Source organism: Syngnathus floridae, chromosome 9 (assembly GCF_059516105.1).
Source record: "Syngnathus floridae isolate MCC-2025c chromosome 9, RoL_Sflo_1.0, whole genome shotgun sequence".
In the NCBI taxonomy this organism is placed as follows: Eukaryota; Metazoa; Chordata; class Actinopteri; order Syngnathiformes; family Syngnathidae; genus Syngnathus; species Syngnathus floridae.
The window spans coordinates 9,006,262-9,014,564 of NC_142421.1; the positions used below are offsets into that span (position 1 = coordinate 9,006,262).

Genomic DNA, 8,303 nt, shown 5'->3' on the forward strand with positions numbered 1-8,303 from the left:
CAACCTACCTAACAGATGTTCTCACATAGCATCAGCAGTAGGTTGCAGCAAAGATAGAGAAGATTCAGAGAATGCATATTGAAATGGCCATGAAATTTTTGGCTGTTGTGAATTTTGCCATTCAGATCCTTGTTGAGGGAAAAGTACTGAGAGATTGAACAATTTGAGATGCAAAATGCATTCATAAGGTTTAGATCTCCCTTTCTCTCTCTTGCTCATACACACGTACGCGCACACACTTTTTTGAAGCAAGTCCAAAGCACCTGCTGCTCTCGTAGTTGGAACGTTAGGCCGAGGGATGAAGAGAAAACAGCTTGGCTGGTGGAAGCGACCCACTGGAGCGACCCTGTCGGCCCATCTGAACACTTCAAAGATACAAACCAACAACCCAGAAGCATAATGATACCTTGATTATGCAGAAAATTAATCTATTCATCATTTCAGTTTTTTTGTAAGAAACTGTTCGTGTTCCATAGTGAGAAAGAATTGTCAATGGCGCTTCTTGAATCTTGTTTGAATTTATTCAAATGATCGATCACAAAAGGCAAGTATTTCATGTGTCTGTCAGCCTCAAACTAATCTAGTTGCAGAGTCTCAAGTGCATCAATCTTCATTTTCTAGTCACAATTAGTACGAGATGTTATATCATAATTTTAACTTCAGATTTTGTTACTATTCTGTAACATTATTCAGTTTGAACATTTAAATCAGTTATTCTTTAATTCAGTGATTATTTAGAGTTATTATTTAGATTATTTAAATGAACCAACCATGCAGGTTTTAAAAATGAGGGAGGAAGCCAGTGAACCCAGATAAAGACTATTACAGTGCTTGTGTCCATCTGGGTAAAGATGAAATTGATGGTAATTGTTTATTGTGTTCTGAGGGTCCACAATGCATACCTGTCATCTCTGCCCCACTTTGTGCTCCATTTCTTGACCGAGTTTCAGCCATTTCTCCATAAATGATTGAATATGTGTGACTACAGCGCTCTCTGCCGGCGGAGGGCAGACAAATGCATTTGTTCACTTGACGAGTTGGGATGTGGCTTGACAGCAGAGGGCGCTAGTAGCATTTTTTTGGAAAGTGGTACTTTATTTTGACTAGTACACTGGCGGACCTAATGCACAGGGAATTTGCTACACGGGTTAGTGTATCTAGATTGGTGCATTGGTCACACTGATGCCTCGTATGTCTACTCTGCTATTTGGATCCACTTTTTTTTTTATGAGCAATTTTTTATCATGCAACTCCAAACAGAGAGTCAAGATGATGTAGACTGCAAGCTGTTCACTCTGGTATTAATGGAACTGCTGCACTCTCTTATTAACATGTGGAGTGTGACTGCAAGAGCTGTCATCAAGTATTACAGCTTGACACCATTTAGATAGACGCCTGTGGACTTCATTAGAAGCTGCTGCACTTTCGAGTAAGTCTCACATTACTTTGGAAAGCAGCAGTATGAAGGATGATGTAAAATGAACTTTTCTCCCGTAGTTGATACACACAAAATAATAGTAATCTCATACTTTATGCCAGATAAATAATAATATGCATACAATAGTGTAGTACATTCTCTCGTGTTCCTTCCGCAAACACAAGTGATCCCATTTCAATTTGTGTCTCACACATACATGCACATTCAAATGTACATTTTTGCAAAAGAAGCTTTGCCATTTGAGGCCTGACAATTAACCTCCTCAAAGTCACTTGTCTATTTCTGGATCCAAGAATACATTCGATTCTGTCATGTTGTGCCGTTGCGCATTAGCTCCTTCTCTCTGGAATGACCTCCATTTAAATGTTAGGCAAGCACCTTCTCTGCCCATTTTAAAAACTCATTTGAAGGCCCATTTTTATTCTTTGTCTTTCATCTGACTTGCAACTTTTACTGTTCTGCCACTGTATATTAGTGTTTTGCTTTGTTATAGCTGCTGTTGTAGTAAAATGCGCTATAAAAAATTGCATGAGGCTATTACAAGTGTGTAAAAAAAAGGTCCTGGCCTCTTACGGTCACAACCTTAAACTATTCATAGCTCCCTGAGTGTCAATTAAAAATGTACTATATCTCTCTGGGTATGCGTGTCAAAGTTCATTTTGCTTGACCTCTATGGAACTTGAAACAAGCAGTTAGAGGAGTCAATGTTTTATTACACCCTCCCCCCCGAAATACCCCTTATATTATTATTATCTGCAAGATGAGACAAAGGGCAAAGAACTCTTTTTCTACGATGATTACATTGTGCCGTTATTGCTTTGCACATATTAGATTATGAAGATAAGACGAAAAAGACAAAAATCCAGATTTTTTTTTCCCTTGAAGAAACCGATCTCCACTTTTCCATTTTACATATTAATGACTACACTATTAATATTCATAGTCGTATTAGAATAAATTCACTTTTTTGTAATTGACCACAATGTTGTCATCATAATTCAATCGCAAAATCTGATTAGGTCTAATCCATTGAGTTCAAATAGCTCAAATGAAAATCTTCAAGCATCGATCGAGTTATGATAAAGAGGTTGATGATGGGTTGCGTATGATATACATTATCTTAGCTTCACCAAAGGAAAGATTACAGATCTTCTATATTAAGTCGTAGGCCTACATTCATTTGAATGTTAATTTGCCCAAATGCTGGACAAAAAAGGCAAAACCGAATATGACATAATTTTGAAACTAGGAATTGGATACGTTTATTCAAATACTTTATTCGTGAGTATTTGCACTTTGATTAAGCATCTGTAAGCATTCGGTTGAAAGGAAACCTTCTAAAGGAGGTTTTTAGTTACTTTTAAGCTACTAGCTTAGGTTCAGTGTAGACAGAGTAAAGCCTATAAATTGTTCACACACACTCAAAGGCAACATCTGTCAAGTTCTGCAACACTTCAGTACCTTCAGCAACGGACGATGCCATAGATAAGGTGTCCAAGCTCCTTCTCTGCTCTGTTTGCATTGTTGTGAAAACCTTTGTGAACACAAAGAAAAAATGATTTAGGTGTATATACTTAAACATAAATGACTTCATAATTTCTTTCAAAATTAGTGTACAATTTTATTCAGTTTGTTGCACATAGTAAGTGATACCTATGACGTTCTTCTCGGATTTTCATAGTCTTGTAATGTTTTCAAGCACAAAATACCAAGGCAATGTAATTTTGCCTGTATGACATTCTGAAGCAGGGGTGTCCATTTTTTTGTTTTCAGCATCAGACAGATGGTAGTTTAGTTGTCCTTGGGTTAAACCCACATCCTTACATGGCTTGAGTTTAACATCTATGATCAGAAGATTGATTGGTTGGTTGATTGATTGATTAGTTAACTGAGAAGTGTAAACCATATAATCATAACATAACATGATGTTCAACTATTACATTCAAGTATGTTATGGTGCTATATTCTAGGCTACTAATAAGCATGCGTGCTCATATGTTTCATCAATCTTACTACAAATCTTTTCACTTTGCATGAAGCTTTGACCATGATTTTTCCCTAATGAAGTGGCCTGTGATTAGGTACACCTCATGGACACTTCAATAGGTACACTACACGAGGTAAAAATAAATAAATGAATAAATAAATAAGAAAGTGTAGCGAACGATTCGGTGAACTATTCTTTTGAACAAATCTTTTGAGTGAACCAATTCTAAAGATTCAGTTCACTTAAAACTGGAATGCACATCACTAGTACAAAATAGTGCAGTCAGGTAAGGGCTTCCAGGTTGAATTAGCCGACTGGTAAGTGACATGGGCTCTCGCTCGGTAAGAGCCTGGTTCAAGCCCAGGCGTGAGCATATACTTAAATGTGCTTTTAGAATTGGAACCTTACTTCGTATGCGTATGCAAACAATTGGAAGTATTTATTTGTAAATACATAAAGTGGCCCCGCCCCCAAGTTGGCGGAGCAAACCAATGGACATGTTGGAAACATATTGGAACGCGGCCCCAAGGACTAGAGCTCGACACCTGTGACCTTTGACCATGATATTTCCCTAATAAAGTGACCTGTTATTAGGTACACTTAAAAATGGCAGTGTACCTAATGGAGTGTCTGTGTGAGTCCCTCATTAAGTGCACCTGCGTGAAAAGTTTTAGCTCCTGCAGGACGTGAAAATGACCAAAATCTTTTCACGCAGGTGTGTTTAACGAGGGCAACTTGGAAAACATATTGGAACGCGGCCCCGAGGACCAGCGCTTGACACCTGTGACCTTTGACCATGATATTTCCCTAATAAAGTGGCCTGTTATTAGGTACACTTGAAAATGGCGGTGTACCTAATGGAGTGTCCGTGTGATTCCCTCGTTAAGTGCACCTGCGTGAAAAGTTTTAGCTCCTGCAGAACGTGAAAATGACCAAAATCTTTTCACGCAGGTGTGTTTAACGAGGGTAACTTGGAAAACATATTGGAACGCGGCCCCGAGGACTAGAGCTTGACACCTGTGACCTTTGACCATGATATTTCCCTAATGAAGTGGCCTGTTATTAGGTACACTTGAAAATGGCGGTGTACCTAATGGAGTGTCCATGTGATTCCCTCGTTAAGTGCACCTGCGTGAAAAGTTTTAGCTCCTGCAGAACGTGAAAATGACCAAAATCTTTTCACGCAGGTGCACTTAACGAGGGAATCTTGGAAAACATGTTGGAATGCGGCCCCTAGGACTAGAGCTTGACACCTGTGACCTTTGACCATGATATTTCCCTAATAAAGTGGCCTGTTATTAGGTACACTTTAAAATGGCGGTGTACCTAATGGAGTGTCCAAGTGACATCACAGATCAAACAGCCAATCAGAAAGTGGGGGTGAGGGCGGGTGTGGCACTTTTCACTTTCATTTAAGCTTTTTCCCTATTGAAGTGGCCTGTGATTAGGTACACCTCATGGACACTACAATAGGTACACTAAAAAAGGTAAAAAAAAAAAAATCAATGAATAAATAAAGTGTAGCGAAGGATTCAGTGAATGATTCTTTTGAACAAATATTCTGAGTGAACCGATTCAAAAGATTCACTTCACTTAAATGAACTGGAATGCACATCACTAGTACAAATCAGTGCCGACGACCATGGGTTACTAGAGTCAGGCAAAGGGATTACAGATAAATGTGTGGCATTCAAGTACCCCAATAGTTTGAATAAATGACTTGCTGCAAGTCACAAGTGATGAAGTACGTGTTTTCCATCATATTGATATGAAATTTAGCTTTGGAGCCTTGGGCTAAGAAAGCAAGGAAATGAAAACATTGCCATTTATTACAGTGGGCTTCCCATCAAATTTGAAAACGAGATGAAGCGGTACCACAAGATTGGAGGTCAAAGCAACGCGCTTTGTTTGCGCAACCATTAGAATAAACATGATTGTCCAAACACAACATAATAGCATATTTTCAATGCATGCATACACACACAAACTCTTTCCATCATTCTATTTGAATTTGTTACAAGATGGTCACCTTCACCAGGCATGTTTTGTGTGTTTGTTATTCATAGAGCACAATGTCGCTCAGTAGCAGTAGGTTTTTTGCAATCATTCGCTTTAATCATGCACATTTTCTTGTACATTTGCAGGATTTCATGAAAATCATAAGTATGTTTTTGTTTAATTAGCTATGTTTGATTAGTACAAATACAAACGTATTGAAGATTGAAGGCTCCTCCCAAAAAATATTTTTGCCCTTCCCTGACTACACACTCACCTCTATTCAGACACTTTGTGTGTGTGTGTGTGTGTGTGTGTGTGTATGAGAGAATGTGTTGTCATGAGGCATTCCGGAACAGTTTGATCCTCCTCCGTGCTCACACATAAAAGTCTATGAGTCACTGTCTGGGATCCTTTAACAATCTCATCCATCCCTTTCTTGCACCTCACTCTTTCGCTAATGGAAGAAGCTGACAGCAGTCTCTCCGAAACACAGATGGTCCCCTTTTCCCCCCGATGGAAGTCGTGCACACTCGTGGGACGTCTCACTGTGACCACACAGCAATAGGATTTCAACTGAGACGAAAAGCACCAAACGTCCTGAATGTGCTAGTTCACTGTGCATTCAGGTTTGCACGTGCCCTCTGCTAAGCCATGAAGGAGGTGGAAGTGTGGGATACAATGGCTGGTGAGGGACATCAACGTTGGTCTGGACAGAGAGTCTTTTTTGAGCTCCCTGTCCTAGTTAGACAGGGTTAGGGGATTGGTGCTGGAGTGTGGCGAGTCTACACAGTGAATTATTCAGTGGAGCTTCCTTCAGGCGTGCTCTCACTCAGCGGCTTTCACACACCAGTGCAGAGTCACTTCAGAAACGCACACAAACACTTTCGGCGCTAAAGTATTGGGACATACCTTTTAATCGATTCATTCATCAAACTTCCTTAAAGCATACTTTGCGATTTCCTACCTAGCGAATTTTATGCTTCTGCCATGTAGACTGTAGACTGAAATGAGAGGAGTCACTGTGATTGGCTGGGAATTTGTTCACTCCCACAACGGTGCAAACACCCATTTCTAATGGAAATTAAAAAAGAAAACTCCGCCCATGAGCACACGTTGTACTTTGCGGTGTACTTGGCCATTGGAAGATGAGATCATTCTTGTAGCGATGCAACATCTTTCATTCATGACTCACGAGTCTTCATAAAGCTCACGACACACACTTCAAATAGTCCCTGCACATTCTAATATCTAAAACCATCCATCCATTTACAAACCAAAACCACTCAGATTATGAGGCAAATTTACTAGCTGAAGCGGTATGTCAAGTGTACGAAATTGTATGCAATGTAATGCAGAAAAAAATCAAAAACTCAACTGTTCTTGTGCAAGAACGGGGTCATGTGAGGAAACCTTTACGGTCGGTCCCACAATGTGAATTTTACTGAGCTTGACCATGTGTGATTCATTTGGTTTGATACAGTACGTTTGAACTCTGTGCACAAATGTACCAAAAAAAAAAAATAAATCATGGAAATTTCAAGTGCAGACATTCATCCCATGGGTGGATGGGAGGGGGGGTTTCACCATGCACAGGTGAATGGGAGGGTAGCGGCACTGACGCGGGCGAATTGCAGCAAATAGTACAGCTGTGTACGTGAGGAGAGACCTGCACGGGGCCACCGCACTCATTTAGGGGAGGGAGGGCTCGGATGAGGAGGGAACGGGTGGTGGGGACTATACACGGAGGAGGAAGGAGTGATCACTACAGCAAGTGAGGGGGTGAAGTTAGATAGATGGAAGACGCAAGGATAGCGGGTTCTGGAATGTGAAGTGTCCCGTCAAGAGGTCCGAGTCCGGGGCTAAATCCGCTTCAGGGATGTAGTCGAAGCGGTTTCGGAGCTCATCCCACCCGAGCTCGGCATCATGAAGAAACACTCGGCCAGGGTCGCCCCGCTGTCCGCCTGCAACAGTCCGGTGCTCACCCTCACCAAAGTGGAAGGTAAGCACTAGGAAGGGTGCATGACGATTTGGAGCGAAATCACGTTTGCGCTGCACGTTTGCATGGAACGACGTGCATTATGTTGTATGCTACTTCATTTGATGGGTTAATTTTTGGAAACAAAAACTTTTACAATTCCAATTAAATACCTAAAATATTACTGCAATAAGATAAAATTGATCGGCCAAAAAATTCGGCACTATTGCTGTATCAAATAATGACATCAGATACTAATTCAAAAAATATTTTTTAAAATTCCTTACAATGCATTACTTTATTATTATTATTTTTTTAGTAAAGTTAACAGAAACATAAGCAGTTTTAAACCACTGCAAATTACACTACTGATTATCAATTGCAGCAATTACAATAATGCCCTAAATTACCACAAGAAGTCATTCAATATATTTCATCAACACAGAAACCAATTCAAATACTTAGACATATGGGCCCTTAGTATGCAGCAAGGTGTTTGGTGGGTTCAGGGCTTTGCTCAAGGGCACCTTGGTAGTCCTCAGTTATAATAAGAAAGTCAACAGTGACACCTCAAGCTGCAGGATCGGACTGCATTGTACACATTGTTGCTATTAGCCACATGAGCCTCTGCTGCTCCATATGTGTGATTGTTATTGCAGCAGGGATTCCCTCTTCAGTCTGCAGCCCCCATCCTGCCACTGTAGCCAGGACAACAACAAATGTTATGCACCCCTCAGATTTGTTTATAGCTGATCAAGTTCACCCGCTCCCTGTCAGCTTTCTTGTACCTGCAGGAGCACAGTTGGAACATTTATATTAGTAAGGACAACAACACGTCTCTCGTGTGGCGTGTTGTTGTTGTACGGCGTCACGTAACATCAAGTAACATCTAACATGTCCCCAAG

The 8,303-nt window shown here is 40.5% G+C and overlaps 1 protein-coding gene across 2 annotated transcripts in view; it reads left to right on the top strand.

Moving 5' to 3' along the window:
* The window catches only part of slc35f3b (solute carrier family 35 member F3b), a 30,200-nt gene that overhangs the window by 9,058 nt on the left and 12,839 nt on the right, over positions 1-8,303 (top strand). The gene's annotated exons all lie outside the window — the stretch shown is intronic.